Here is a 15,253-nt window from a genome sequence, read left to right as displayed (position 1 = left end):
TTAAAATAGAAAAGATTTTAGAAACAAACAAACAAAAAAAACCCTACAAAACACTGAAGAAAGAAATCAAGGAATACACAAACAAATGGAAACATACAACACATTCATGGATCAGAATAATTAACATCATCAAATGTCCATTCTACCGAAAGCAATCTACAGACTCAATGCTATACCTATTAAAGTACCAATGGCATATTTCACATATATAGAACAAACACTTCAAAAATTTATATGGAACCATAAACAACCCCAAATGGCTGCTGCAATTTTGAGAAAGAAGAGCAAAGTAGAAGGGATCACAATACCTGATACCAAACTATTACAAGGCCACTGTAAATATATTGAGTTTTTTACTCACTGATAAAAATCAAGTCATTAGGAGACACTGTAAAACCTTCTTATCCTTTTTTTCCTCAATACTTCAATCTACCTCTTTTTCTTTTTTAATTTTTTGTTGTTTTTCAATTACAATTGTCTCTATTTTTTCCTATTGTTCTCTTGTGTGCTCCACCTGTTACATTCAATCCTTCCTCCAATGTCCTTGTCCATGGTTCTTTATACATGTTCCTTGACTTGACCCTACTCCTTCTTCCCCCTAGCTTCCCTGCCCCCCTACCTTCTGGTTACTGTTCTTTATTTTCAAGTCCCTGGTTTTATTTTGTTTACTTTTTTGTTTTGTTCATTAGGTTCCACTTATAGGTGAGATCAGATGGTATTTGTCTATCACTTCCTGGCTTATTTCACTTAGCACAGTACTCTCCATTTCTATCCATGCTGTCACAAAGGGTAAGAGTTTCTTGTTTCTTTCTGCTGCATAGTATTCCATTGCATAAATACACCACAGCGTTTTGATCCATTCATTTACTGATGTGCACTTTGGCTTTTCCCAGCACTTGGCTATTGTAAAGTGTGCTGCTATAAACATTGCGGTGAATGGGTTCTTTTGAATTGGGGTTTTAGGATTCTTAGAATATGATTCCAGTGGAGGAATCACTGGGTCAAAAGGCAGTTCCATTTTTAGTTTTTTGGAGGCAATTCCATACTGTTTTCCACTGTGGCTTCACCAGTCTGCATTCCCACCAACAGTGTACTGGTGCTCCTTTTTCTCCACAACCTTGCTGGTACTTGCATTTGTTGATTTGTTTATGATGGCCATTCTGACCGGTGTGAAGTGATATCTCATCAAACTACTTTTAGTTTCATTTACATGATTCCCTCCTATATAAGACAAAATAATATCTACCTTTGTTCATATAACATGAATTTGTTTATATCATTAAATATTCTTCAAAACTATCTTCAATAACTTCACAGTATTTCACTATATTACTCCATTACAACAGAGTAAACAATTTTCTCAAATAAAAACATTTAGGTTGTTTATAATTTATTGGTATTACAAAGAACACTGTATAATACTTACAGATACATAAAATAAATTGGTGTTTGCCAGAGGTGTAGGTGGGGATGGGAAAACGGCTTAAGGGAGTCAAAAGGTACAAACTTTTAGTCATAAAATAAATAACTCATTGAGATGTACTGTACAGCATGGTGACTATAATTAACAATACTCTGTTGCACATTTGAAAGCTGCAAAAGTATAAATCTTAAAACTTTTCATCACAAGAAAAAAACTGTAACTATATTTGGTAACAGATGTTAATTAGGCTTACAGTGATCATTTCACAATATACACAAATATCTAATTAAAATATGTCATACACCTGAAAGTGTGATACAATGTTATATGTTAATTATACCTCAATTTTTTAAAAAAGAAAAAAATGATTATTATTGGTGCTACATATTTTCAAATATTCATGAACAATTTCTTAGGTTTAATTCTTAAGAAATGGCTCCTGATCTTAACCACACTATCCTCCATCAAGGCTGCCCTAAGATACACTTCTACTGGTAACATGAACAAATACCAGTTTTCTTGCACTTTTTGTTGTTTGCTAGTTAGATGGCCAAAACAAAGACATCTCTTTTATTTTCATTTGCATCTTTAGTCATCAGTAAGTTTATTTAACCATTAATCTGCCACATGTGTTCAAAATATTTTTTAGCTCTTTCAACTTTGTTTTTTTATTTTTAATAATTTTTATTATTGTTTGAATACAGTTGTCTCCATTTTCCTACTATCACTTTCCCCCACCCCACCCACCCCCACCTTCCACCCTCAATTATACCACCTTTTGGCTTTGTCTCTGTGTTCCAAATACTTTTTAATATTTCATTTAATTTTAGAGAGAGAGGAAGGGAAGGAGAAAGAGAGGGACAGAAACATCAATGTGTGGTTGCCTCTTGCACACCTCCAAATAAGGACCTGGCCAGCAAACCAGGCATGTTCCCTGACTGGTAATTGAATTGGCAACCATTTGGTTCACAGGTCTGCACTCAGTCCACTGAGCTACACCAGCCAGGGTGTGTTACAAATATTTTTAAGATAGTCAGCTACCTTTATATTTTTATGGTGCTTCAGGAAGTTTACACATTTTATGTAATAAAGTGTATAAATTTCTTCCTTTACTATTTCTGCCTTTCAGATCATATTTAGAAAGACATTCCACACTCTAATATTTCCTTCTAACAGTTATACGGTTTTACTTATTTTAAAGATTTTATTTATTTATTTTTAGAGAGGCGAAGGGAGGAAGAAAGAGAAGGAGAGAAACATCAATGTGTGATTACCTCTTGTCCTCCCCCTACTGGGAACCTGGCCTGCAACCCAGGCATGTGCCCTAGACTAGAAATCAAACCAGCAACCCTATGGTTTGCAGGCCAGTGCTTAATCCACTGAGCCACACCAGCCAGGGCTTGTTTTACTTTATAAATTTATTTTTTAATTGTATGTATTTATTTTTAGACAGAGGGGAAGAGAGGGAGAAGGTGAGGGAGAAAAACATCAATGTGTGGTTCCTGCTCACGTGGCCCCTACTAGGGACCTGGCCCACAACCCAGGCATGTGCCCTGACTGGGAATTGAACTGGTGACACTTTGGTTCACAGGCCATCCCTCAATCCACTGAGGCACACCAGCCATGGCTAAATTTAAATGTTTCATTTGCCTAAAATATGTTTGGGGGTATGCTATGAAGCAGGAATACATTATTTTTCAGTTGTTGTAATATCATTTATTAATTCCATTCTTTCCTACTTATAACATCACTATCACATTCTGTTTCTTGACTTTCTATTCTTTTCCACTATTCAATCTGTTTGTACACCAATACCACTGTTATAATTTATCTTGTATTGTTATATATTTTAGTAACTGACTTGGCAATCACTTCTTTAGTCTTCATTACAAGAATTTTGTTTTAAACTCTTAAAAATCTTTTAGATGAACCTTAGAATTATTTTGTCCATTAAAAAATCCTAGTAATATTTTATTGTAATTATGTTCAGTTATTTAACATTCATTCAAAACACATTTATTGTATGTATTGTGTGCTAGGCATGGATTCAGTAAAGTGGAGACTCATCTGGAGAAAATTGATAACTTTAAAATTTTCTTACTGAAGAGTCAGTTTGTTTCTCCACTTATTCAAATTTCTTTTTATATCCTTGAGTAAGGTTTATAGCTGCATTCATACATAATACAAGTCCTATACCACTTTCTTATTATAATTATTCCTATATATCATATGTATTTTGTTGTTATATGAATATAATCTATCTCACCTCATTTTCTAGCTGATTACTGCTGGTATGCAAGACATCTAATTTTGGTTCATGCATTTTCTAACTTACTATCTTATTTGACTCTTGATAGTTCTCACTGTTCTTCAGTTTCATTCTAGATCCATATAATCACATCATCACTAAATATAAATGGTTTTGTTTCCTTTCTCTTCAATATTAATATCTTGTTCAGTTTCCTTCTCTCATTGCATTGCCTAGAACTTTTGAAACTATGTTGATCAATAGCTGTGGTAATGGGTACTCTCATGTTAAACTTGACTTTAATGAACATGCACTAGTGCTTCATCATTAAACTTTGGCTGCTGGCTTAAGAGAGATTCTTTAAAATCACATTATGAATGCATTTCTTTAGGTCTAGTTTAGTACAAATTTTCTGTTGCTGTTTTATTTTTAACCAAGAATGGAAGTAGGACTTTATAAAATGCTCTTAATACTTTACCATCAGGATTATATTTCCTTATGCTTATTAATTATTGAATATTACTATTTTACAATATTAAAATATTCTTAAATTTCTCAAATGAACCCCACAATGCTATTATTTTATGTAAGATTCATGAATCAATATTCATAAGTAAAGTGTATCTGCAGTTTTCTTTTTTGTGCTGTCTCTGTAGGTTTTGTCTTGAGGATTATATCTGCTCCAAAAATTAATCTGGGAAGTTTCCCTTTTTTTCTCTATACTGAGACAGTTTAAACAAGATAAGAAATATTTGATATATTAGAAATTTGGGAAAAGTCACTCATAAAAAGTATGAATCTGTATTTTGTGGAAGGATATAGTTCTTTAACCATGTCGCACTCCATTGTGCTCATTAGTCAATTTTAATTTTCTTAGGGAATCATTCACTTATAAAATAATTTTTGACCCTGGCTAAAGTAGCTCAGTGGATTGAGTGCTGGCCTATAAAGCAAAAGGTCACCAGTTCGATTTCCTGTCAGGGCACATGCCTGGATTGAGGGCCATGTCCCCAGTTAGGGGCATGCAAGAGGCAAGCATTTGCTATATCTCTCACACATTGATGTTTTTCTCCCTCTCTTTCTTCCTCCTTTCCCCACTCTCTAAAAATAAGTAAATAAAGTCTTTAAACAAGATGGTTACAATGGTAAGTTTCATTTGGATTTTTAAAAATATCTGTATGTACTAACATGAATACTCACTATGATTTTTAATCTCCTTTATATTAATGATAATATCTACTTCCAGTATTTCATACATATACACTTGAATAATGTATACCCAGCCTGTAGTTTACTTTATTATATGAACTTTATTATTTGAATATAAACTTTACTATGCATGTTAAATCAAACTAAATTGTATTATTCAAATGTTTGATTTTTATGTTCTAGGTCAATGACTAAAAGATATGTATTAGTTCCTCACCACAATTGTAATTTTGTCCATTTCTAGAATTTCTAAAACCATTTGTTTTATGTATTTCAACACTGTGCATAAATGTTCATTCATTAGATTCATTTTCACATTGTATTATATGTCTCGACAATATTTAAAAAGCCCATTTTGTCCTGTTTGTTTTTCCTAATTCCTACTCATTCAGATAAATATGTATTTAATGCCTACTCTATTACAGATTTTGAAGGTACATCAGTGAACAAATCAGATAAGATCCCTGCCTTCAAATAGCTTAAAATACTGTAAAGAAAACAAACAAAAATGAAGTAAACTAACAAATTAAATAATTAAAAATTGTAATGAGTGCTATGAAGTGAATACCAATAGACTAAAAGGTAGGTTACCTACTTTATCTTTTTAATTTTATTTATTTATTAGAGAGAGGGGACAGGAGAAACATTGTGAGAGAAACATCAATGTGTGGTTGCTTCTCATGTGTCCCCTACTGGGGACCTGGCCTGCAACCCAGGCATGTGCCCTGACTGGGAATCAAACCGGTTATCCTTTGCTTCATAGGCCCGTGCTCAATCCACTGAGCTAGACCAGCCAGGTCATGGTTATCTAATTTAAATAAGACCGGCATTTCTGAAATGTTAAGCTAAAAAAAAAAAAAAAAAGAATTGGAAGAGTGCTTCCAGCAAGGGAGAAAATAAATGAGATTAATATATTGCCAGGCACACTTTGTCAGATTACGTGGCTCACTGCCCTACATCATAAAGGAAAGGAGCTATAGTTGAAGCAGCCTTGATAGTACCTGTGTTCTGTACTGAAATTGTTCACCCGGTGCCCCTCCTTCCACCTTGTCAGCACATCATCTGAAGAAAGTGTTGGTTGGCAACAGCACACTGCAACCTCAGTCTTCACTCTAGGCTATCTTCTGTAGGTGGTATGCTCTTTGGAGTTGCTCCAGGAAAGAAATTGACCCCCAACCCCTAATACATTAGTCTGCAAACCCTGCAAAGCAGATCTGGCCATAGCCTAATGTGAAACTCAAGTTGCTGCAACTTCTCTCAGTAGTGTCTGGCCTGGCCTACTATCTTTCTTTCAGAAAGCCTCACAAAATACTCTGGTATTTTAAATGAATAGTAGAAAAAATAAACCTGAATAATTTGAAGTAATATGGTTTGTAAATGATCATTAAAAGTATCTTAAGATATTTTTGGAGAACAAAAATCATTTTCTCTAACTTATTTTAAATGGTCAAATAAAAGTAATGCATAGTATATACTTTATTTCCCTTCCAATGTCATCCCTCACAAAAAGTTATAAAACCCACACAGTTATAACATAATATATAAAGATCTCTGTTTCTTTTACTTATAATTCTTCTGCCCAATTTTTGCCTCCTTCTTTGACTGTGGGAGAACCTTGCTGGGGTGACAGAAGGCCTCTGAGGAAGACAGGAAAAGAGAAGTCACTGAATTATATATAGGTGGAGATGGTGGAATGTCTTTGGGCTTAAGGCTGGAGCTTGAAGGAGGAAGGAAGACTGAGAAATCTAAGCCCTTTATGTAGATTAGGAGATAAAATATCTCTTTGAAGGGGTTAGAAGGGAGGGCAGGCCATAAGGTAGAGCAGGCCCTTTTGACAATGCTATCTTGGAGCTAAGGAAAACATGCCATGGAGAAAGAAAGTATTTGATGAGGGAAGGGAAGGACAAGGAACAGTTGGAGGAGAAGTTGGGAAAGACTTTGAGTGAAGACAATGAGGCAACAAGACCACGGAGTAGAAGGAGGAAAAGGAGACTTTTGGGGGAAAAGGAAAGAGTATCATGGGTGGTAAGGGAGGAGAAGCCTGTGAGTTTGAAGAAGGGGGATTTTTGTAGGGCTAAAGTGAGGCAACTAAGAAGGGATGAGTTAAAGCCTACAGGAAGGTAAATAAAAAGTTAAGGGAAGGATTTTGACTGGGAGAAGGAAAGCCTTTTTGAAGGTAAATTAGAGAGAGAAGGACAAGAAAAAGGTAAGAGAATGAAGGCATTTTTAAAGGGAGGCCAGAGTGTAGACTTTTGAGTGCAGGGAATAAAGGGTTTTATGAGTTAAGAAAGAAGGCTGTTGAATAATGGGAGATAATGCTTGTAATGTGAGCAAAGCGAAGTCATTGGGAGGTGAGGAATGAAGGAGCTTTCAATGAAAATTAAGAAAAACTTTTGGAGTTGTGATGAGGGAAGGAAGGCATTGAGAGTAAGAGAAGACAGATATTTGTTTAGAGATTTATTTATTTTTAGAGAAAGGGGAAAAGAGGGAGAAAGAAAGGGAAAGAAACATTGATGTGCAAAAGAAAACCATCAATTGACTTTTGCACAGCCCCAACTGGGAACCTGGCCTGCAACCCAGGCATGTGCCAACTAGGAATGTAACCAGCAATCTTTTGGTTCATGGGATGGTGCCCAACCCATTGAGTCAGACCATTAGGGGCAGGAAGGTATTTTTTAATGTAAGGTGACAAAGAGAAGGCCTGTGTTAGCATAAATAAAGGAGGCTAGTTCTTTCAGAAAGGACACGAGCAAGTAGGGTACTTGAGGAAAGGAGGCCTTTGAGGGAGGAATTGAAAGAGGAAAGTAAGTTCATTGTGAAGGTAGAGGAGGCAGGGAATGCAACCATGAAAGAGGGAAAGGCCTTTGTGGGGGGAAGTGAGCAAAGAAAGGTCTCTGTGAAGGGACCTTTCTGGAAAGGTCCAGAAAAATCTTTTCCAGAAAAATTTTTTCTGGAAGAAAATTTTTACAGTTGAGGTAAAGAAAGATTAGCAAGTTGAGATTAGAAGTAGAAGTTTAAGAGAGGTCACGGAGGTTAGTACTCTGAATGGTGAGGTGAAGGAGGTTAGTACTATGTGATGGGAGGTAATGAATAGAAGGCTGTAGGAGAAATGACAGAGGGAAGCCCTTCATAAGGGAAAGAAAGGGCTTTCAAAGACTTTGTGAGAGGATTTAGTAATTTGTGAAAGGGGGTTGGGAGAGGAAAACCTTTCAGGGAAGACCTATAACATGTAAAGAGATTAAAATACTAATCAAAACCTCCTAACAAAAAAAGTCCAGAAGCAGATGACTCTACTATTGATTTCTACCAAATATTTAAAGAAGAATTAACACCAAACCTCAATCTTCCAAAAAGTAAAAGATGAGGGTACACTTTTTCATCCAATCTATGGTGCCACTATTAACCTGATATCAAAGCCAACTTTAACAGAAGAAAGCTACAAATATCACATATGAATATAAATGCAAAATGCCTTAAAGAAATACTATCAAACCAAATGCAATAGCTTATTAAAAAGAGTATACACATTGACCAAATGGGGTTTATCCCCAAAATTCAAGAGTGGCTCAACATAGAAGATCAATGTAATGCACATTAATAGAATGAAGGAAAATATTTACATGATCATCTCAATTGATGCAGAAAAAGCAGTTGACAGACCTCACCCTGACAGGTGTGACTCATTTGGTTATGTGTCATCCCACAGAGTGAGTGATAGGTGGCCTGTTTGATTCCCAGTCAGGCTACATGCCTGGCTTGTGGGTTCCATCCATGGTCAGGGTGCATACAAGAGATAACTGATGGATGTTTCTCTCTCACATCGATGTTTTTCTCCCTCTATTTCTCCTTCCCTTGCCTTCTCTCTAAAAACAAATAAATCTTTTCTAAAAAGCATTTTACGAAATCCAACAACCTTCATGATAAATATCATCCAGCAAAATATAAATAGAGGCCTTTTCCTCAATATGATAAAGATCATCTGTGAAAAATGAACAGCTAACATCATAATCAATAGTAAAGACAAAACTTTCCCTCAAAGATCAGGAATAAGACAAGAATGCCTACTTTACCACTACTACTCAATACTGTACTAAAAGTTCTAGCCAAAACAATTAGGACATAAAATAAAATAAAAGACATCCAAAGTGTAAGAGAAAAAGTAAGCCTATCTTCACTCACAGATAACATGACTCTATATGCAGAATATTCAAAAAAGTCCACAACAAAAACTACTAGAGCTAATAAATAGATTCGATTCAACAAAGTTACAAGGTACAAGTTCAACACGAAAAAAAATCAGTTGTGATTGATTCTATACACTAGCAAGGAACAATACTAAAAGGAAGTTAAGAAAAAATTCCATTTACACCATAATCTAAGCAAAAAAAATATCTAGGAATAAATTTAAGGATGTTAAAGACTGGTGCACTGAAAAACTACAAAATATTGCTAAAATTAACTAAAGAAGACATAAATAAACAGATATACTCCCCACATTCTGGACTTAAATATTTAATATTGCTAAAATGCCAATACTGCCAAAGTGATCAACAGATTAAATGTAATCCCCATCAAAACTCCAATAACCTTTTTACATAAATGGAAAATTTGATCCTCAAACTTATATGGAATTACAAGAGGTTTTAAATAGTAAAAAGAGCATGAATAATGAACAAAATTTGAGGACTCATATGTTCCAATTTCTTGACTTGCTGAAAATTTACAGTAATCCAAAGAATATGCTACTAATGTAGGGATAGACATGTAGAACAACTGAATAGAACTTGGAGTCCAGGAAAAAAAACAATAAGTGTTTGGTCAACTGATTTTCAACAAGGGTGCCAAGACCATTCAGTGGAGAATGGGGAATGTCTCTCAACGAATAGTGCTGAGATAACTAGATATCCACATGTAAAAGAATGAAGTCGAACTTCTAACATACCCCATGTACAAAAATTTATTCAAAATAGATCAACAACCTTTTAGTTCACTGTTGGTGAGATTGCAGACTGGTGCAACCATTATGAAAAACAGTATGGAATTTTCAAAGAAAACTAAAAACAAATATGCCTTTTGACCCAGCAATTCCACTGCTAGGAGTATATCCTAAGAACCCTGAAACACCAATCCAAAAGAACCTATGCACCCCAACGTTCATAGCATCAGAATTTACAATAGCCAAGAGTTGGAAGCAACCTAGGTACCCATCAGTAAATGAATGGATCCAAGAGCTATGGTACATTTACACAGTGGAATTCTATGCAGCAGAAAGAAAGAAGGAGCTACTACCCTTTGCAACAGTGTGGATGGAACATTATGCTGCGTGAAATAAGCCAGGTGGTGAAAGACAAATGCCATATGATCTCATCTTTAACAGGAACCTAAACAACTAAACAAACAAGCAAGCAAAATATAACCAAAGACACTGAAATACAGAACAGGCTGACAGTGACCAGAAGGGAGAGAGAAAGGAATTCCAGGGGGAAATGGGAAGGATTTGCAGGAACTAGTGTAAAGGACACATGGACAACAACTAAGGGGGGTGGAAATGGGAGGGAGGTGGGGAGCACTGTGGAGATGGCCTGGGATGGGAGTAAAAGACAGAAAACTGTAGTTGAACAATAATTAAGTTTAAAAAAATAGATCAACAACCTTAAAAGAAAATGTAGAAATTCAAAAATTTTAACAATCTTTCCAATTACAGTTTACATTCAATATTATTTTGTATTAGTTTCATGTGTACAGCATACTGGTTTGACAATCATATACTTTACCATGTGTTCTTCCTAATGTTCAATACCCAACTGGCATCACACATAGTTATTACAATGATTACAATACTAATGATCATATTTATCATGCTGTACTTTACATCCCTGGGACTATTTTGTAACTACCTATCTGCATAAGTATGAATCTTTATGACTTTGGATTTGGCAATAGATTCTTAGATACAACACCAAAAGCTCAAATGGCAAGTCTAAATTGATAAATTGGACTTCTTCAAAATTAAAAACTTCTGTGCATTAAAAAAATTATCAAGAAAGTGAAAAGACAGCCTACAGAATGGGAGCAAATGTTTGCAAAACATATAATATATATATATATTTATATATATTTATATATACATACATACACACACAAAGAACTCTTACAATTCAATAGCACAACCTCAACAGTCCAGTTAAAAATGGTGAAAGAGAGGGTAAAGGGTGTCAAATATATGGTAAAGGAATAAATGAATCTAAAGTTCAGATGGTGAGTACACAATAGTGTATATAGATGTCATATTATAATGTTTCATACCTGAAATTTATATAATGTTGTTAACCAGTGATACTCCAATAAATTTAATAAAAATAAAAATTTTAAAAAGAATGTTATATTATTTTTTTAAGATTTTATTTATTTATCTTTAGAGAGGAAGGGAAGGAGAGAAACATCCAAGTGTGGTTGCCTCTCATGAGTCCCCTGCTGGGAACTCGCCTGCAACCCAGGCATGTGCCCTGACTGGGAATCGAACCACAATTGTGTGGTTCGCAGATCTGTGCTCAATCCACTGAGCTATGCCAGCCAGGGGAGAATGTTATATTATTTTTAACAATGGCCAAAGGGCTTGAAAAGATGTTTCTGCAAAGAAGATATACAAAAGTAAAAAAGGCACATGAAAATATGCTCAACAGCATTAGACATTTTAGAAATAATAATGAAAACCATAAGATACTACTACTTCACATCCTTTAGGATTATGATAGTCAAAAAGGGGGGGTGATAAATATTGTGAAACTTGGACCCTTTTATTTCGTTGGTGACAATGTAAAATGGTTTAGCTACTTTGTGAAACAGTTTGGGACTTTCTCAAAGCATTCACCATGTAATTCCCATATGACAGCCTACAGAATAGGAGAAAATGTTTACAAAACATATATCCAATATATAAACAAAGAATTCTTACAGTTCAGTGTGAAAACCTCTCCTAGAATTTTCTCTCCTAGGTGTCTACCCAAAAGAATTGAAAACATGTTGACAAAACAACTTTTACATGAATGTTCACAGCAATATTATTCATAATAGCCAACAACTGGAAAAACCTAAATGCCCATAAGGTTATAAATAAATAAACAAAATGCAATACAGCCATATAATGAAATACTATTCACCCATAAAAAGCAATGTAGTACTGATACACACTGAAACATGGGCAAATTCCTAAAACACTGTGCTAAATAAAAGAAGCCAGACTCAAATGGACCAATAGTATATATTAACATTTCTATGAAATGTCCAGTCTAGGTCAATCCATAGAGACAGAACAGAGTTTGGGGGTGACCAGGAGCTAAAGAATTGGGAGGCACCACATTATTAATGGGTGTGGATTTTCATTTGGAGTGATGAAAATATTTTGAAGGTGGCTGCACAATGTATAGATATACTACATACCACAGAATTGTCTATTGTAAAATTGTTAATTTTATATTCTGTATATTTCACCTCCATTTTTCTATAACCGCAGGGGAGGTAAAGGACCAGTATTTGGTGAAGGACAGTTAGGCACAGAAGGGCTTTCTGAGGGGTTCTGTGAGGTGTCAGAGGTATGAGAGGAGACCAGGAGAGAGAGAAGACTGTAGGGCAGAGGGGAGGTGGTCAGGCAAGCTTGTGGATAGATGCCTTAGGGTGCCTGGACACCCCTACTGTGCTGGCCTCCCACCCTGCCCAGGGAGGACACTCACCAAAACCCAGGTAAGTAGCACAGCTGCATTATAACACAGATGGGGAGCAAGAACAGGGCCAAGCCATTGTGAACACATATCTTCAATGGAGACTAGCGCCTCTTAGCTCCAAGGTCGCACATAGATGCCTGCCAACTGAGCTGAGGCATGGCAGCCATGATGGGATGGGCACCCAAGATTGCTACTGCCACAGAGGTACGACCCTACCACAGGGTTTTCTGCAATGCACAATGCATCACCTCTGATAAGCCTTACCTGTGCCCCTCTCAAAGCTCTGGTCCTCGATCTGGTCCTCCCTTTCATCCATCTCCTGTTCGAAGGTATGCCTCCACTTCTGATTAGCTGAGAGGATGCCTAGCTGCTGGCAGCCCTTCATGCAGAAGCCTCCAGGAGTGGACGCAGGAGTGCCACCCGCCCCAGGCATGTGCTAGCCCTCCATCCCAGGCGCCGCCCCCTTTTGATGTTTGGCAGGGTATCTTGCATCCTCTCTCCTACTCAAGTCCTGGCCCCTTTAGCTCTTGTTAATTGTTATTGAATGAATGAATGAATGAATGGGGCCTGAGATCTGCACCAGGATCATGGCTGCTTGTCACAGATCAATAAAATGGCCTCAGTGGAATTCAGACTACAGCTTTGATGGCTAATTCCTACTCAGATTAGGTCCTATGGCAGTCACTGCAGCATGTATGGTCACTACAGTTGCTCATTAGAGTATTCACTAATGAGCTATTTAAATGTAAATTTTTATTAATAAATACTACACATAATCAAAAAATCAGTTCCTCAATCACAGTATCCATATATTGAGTGTGTGTGCATGTGTGTCTGTATAAAATAATGATGACTATATTGGACAGTGCGATTGTGAAGCATTTCCATCATGGCAGAAAGTTGTGAGTTGTGTTGGGCAGCACTGAATGTGCACAGTGACTATAGTGAATATGCTAAATATTCAATAGGTTGTTACACTGTAGTAGGTGCTTTTAAGTGGAACAAAATGGTATTTGCCTTCAGAGACCTTAAGGTTGAGTTACAAATTAATGAAAACATAGGAAACATGAGATCAAAGAGTATGTGAGGAACAGTAAAGAGTGATGCAGAACACTTAGATATCACATCATTTTCCACCAATAAATTAAATGGTCCTAAGTGCCTTCTTCCTCCCTGGCCTCAGTGCTGCATGTGTAAAATGAGAGTTAGCATTGTCTCTAAGCCCTGTGCTTGCTCTAAAATTTAACCCTTGAGCAAAATCCCATTAAATTACTTGGTTTAGGCCCACCTGCAAAAGGGCATTGTAGGTGATGCTGACATATTTGTTAACCTACCTCATTCGAGCTTCCAAGAGATGTGAAAACTACCCCTCTCAACTGCATTTCCATCATTATTCTTACTGCATTTTACTCTGACTTTCCAAATGGCTTTCTACTAATTTTGTGCTGTTTTTCTTTACAAAGTTAATAAGTATTCCACAAGAGGAAGGAAGGGAGGAGGTTTCCTATGCAAATAATTCTTGAAAGCACATTCCACCTTGCCCCATGCTCACATACAGGAACAATTCATGTTTTTTAGTTTATTAAAGGATGATGATGAGGATAAAAATAAACTGCTTTTCTTTACTTTTATATTTTGTAATATTTTGCCTCAGTTTTTCCCAAATTTAATTTGACCAGAAGATGCCTGTCCCACAAAACACTAATTAACAGCTTCTTTTTTAAAAGATTTTTTAAAAGATTTTTATTTATTTATCTTTTTTTAAAAATATTTATTTATTTATTTATCTTTAGAGGGGAAGGAGAGAGGGAGAGAAACATCAATATATGGTTGCCTCTAGTGTGTCCCCTGCTGGGAACTGGCCTGCAGGGAACTTGCTTGCAACCCAGGCATGTGCCCTGACTGGGAATTGAACCGCGATCCTCTGTGTTTATTTATCTTTAGAAGGGAAGGGAAGGAGAGAGGGAGAGAAACATCAATGTATGGTTGCCTCTCATGAATCCCCTGCTGGGAACTGGCCTGCAACCCAAGGCATGCGCCCTGACTGGGAATCAAACCACAGTCCTTTGGTTCACAGGCCTGCACTCAATCCACTGAGTTACAACAGCCAGTGCAACAGCTTCCTGAAACTACTGCTTGGAACTGTGAAGTGTCTGAGATTTTACTGTATTTGTGAGTTACAAGGTAGCCTACCACAGTTTCATAGATACTGGCAGAGGATGCAGGACTACTGGGACACAGACAATGGACAAAAGCTCTCCTGAGTCTCTATGCAGAAACTTGAGAGATCCATGAACAGTTGCCACTCAACAGAAACCTTGCTAATGTCATAGCATATGTGGAAAATGATGGTATGTCTGGGCACCACACGGCTGCCCGGAAGGAACAAGGGATTGAGCTAAAGCACAAAGGTTGAGCACTCAGATCTTGACCACCACGTGGATTGCATTATCTGAGGCTTTGTTTCCTCTTCGGTAGATAACAGACTGTGGACAGACTGATTGTGAAGGTTCCTTCCAGCTTTGGCTTGCTATAACTAGGACTGGACTGTAGCCTTTGTGTTTTCTGTAAAGGCAAAGCATGGCAGTTCTACAACCCTGCAATACTCCTGAGCAACCCACATAATACCAACAGAAACTACACTTCTAACAA

The sequence above is a fragment of the Artibeus jamaicensis genome, unplaced genomic scaffold, assembly GCF_021234435.1.
Source record: "Artibeus jamaicensis isolate MK-2021 breed Jamaican fruit bat unplaced genomic scaffold, CSHL_Jam_final scaffold_461, whole genome shotgun sequence".
NCBI lineage: Eukaryota > Metazoa > Chordata > Mammalia > Chiroptera > Phyllostomidae > Artibeus > Artibeus jamaicensis.
This window is presented reverse-complemented; position numbering follows the sequence as displayed.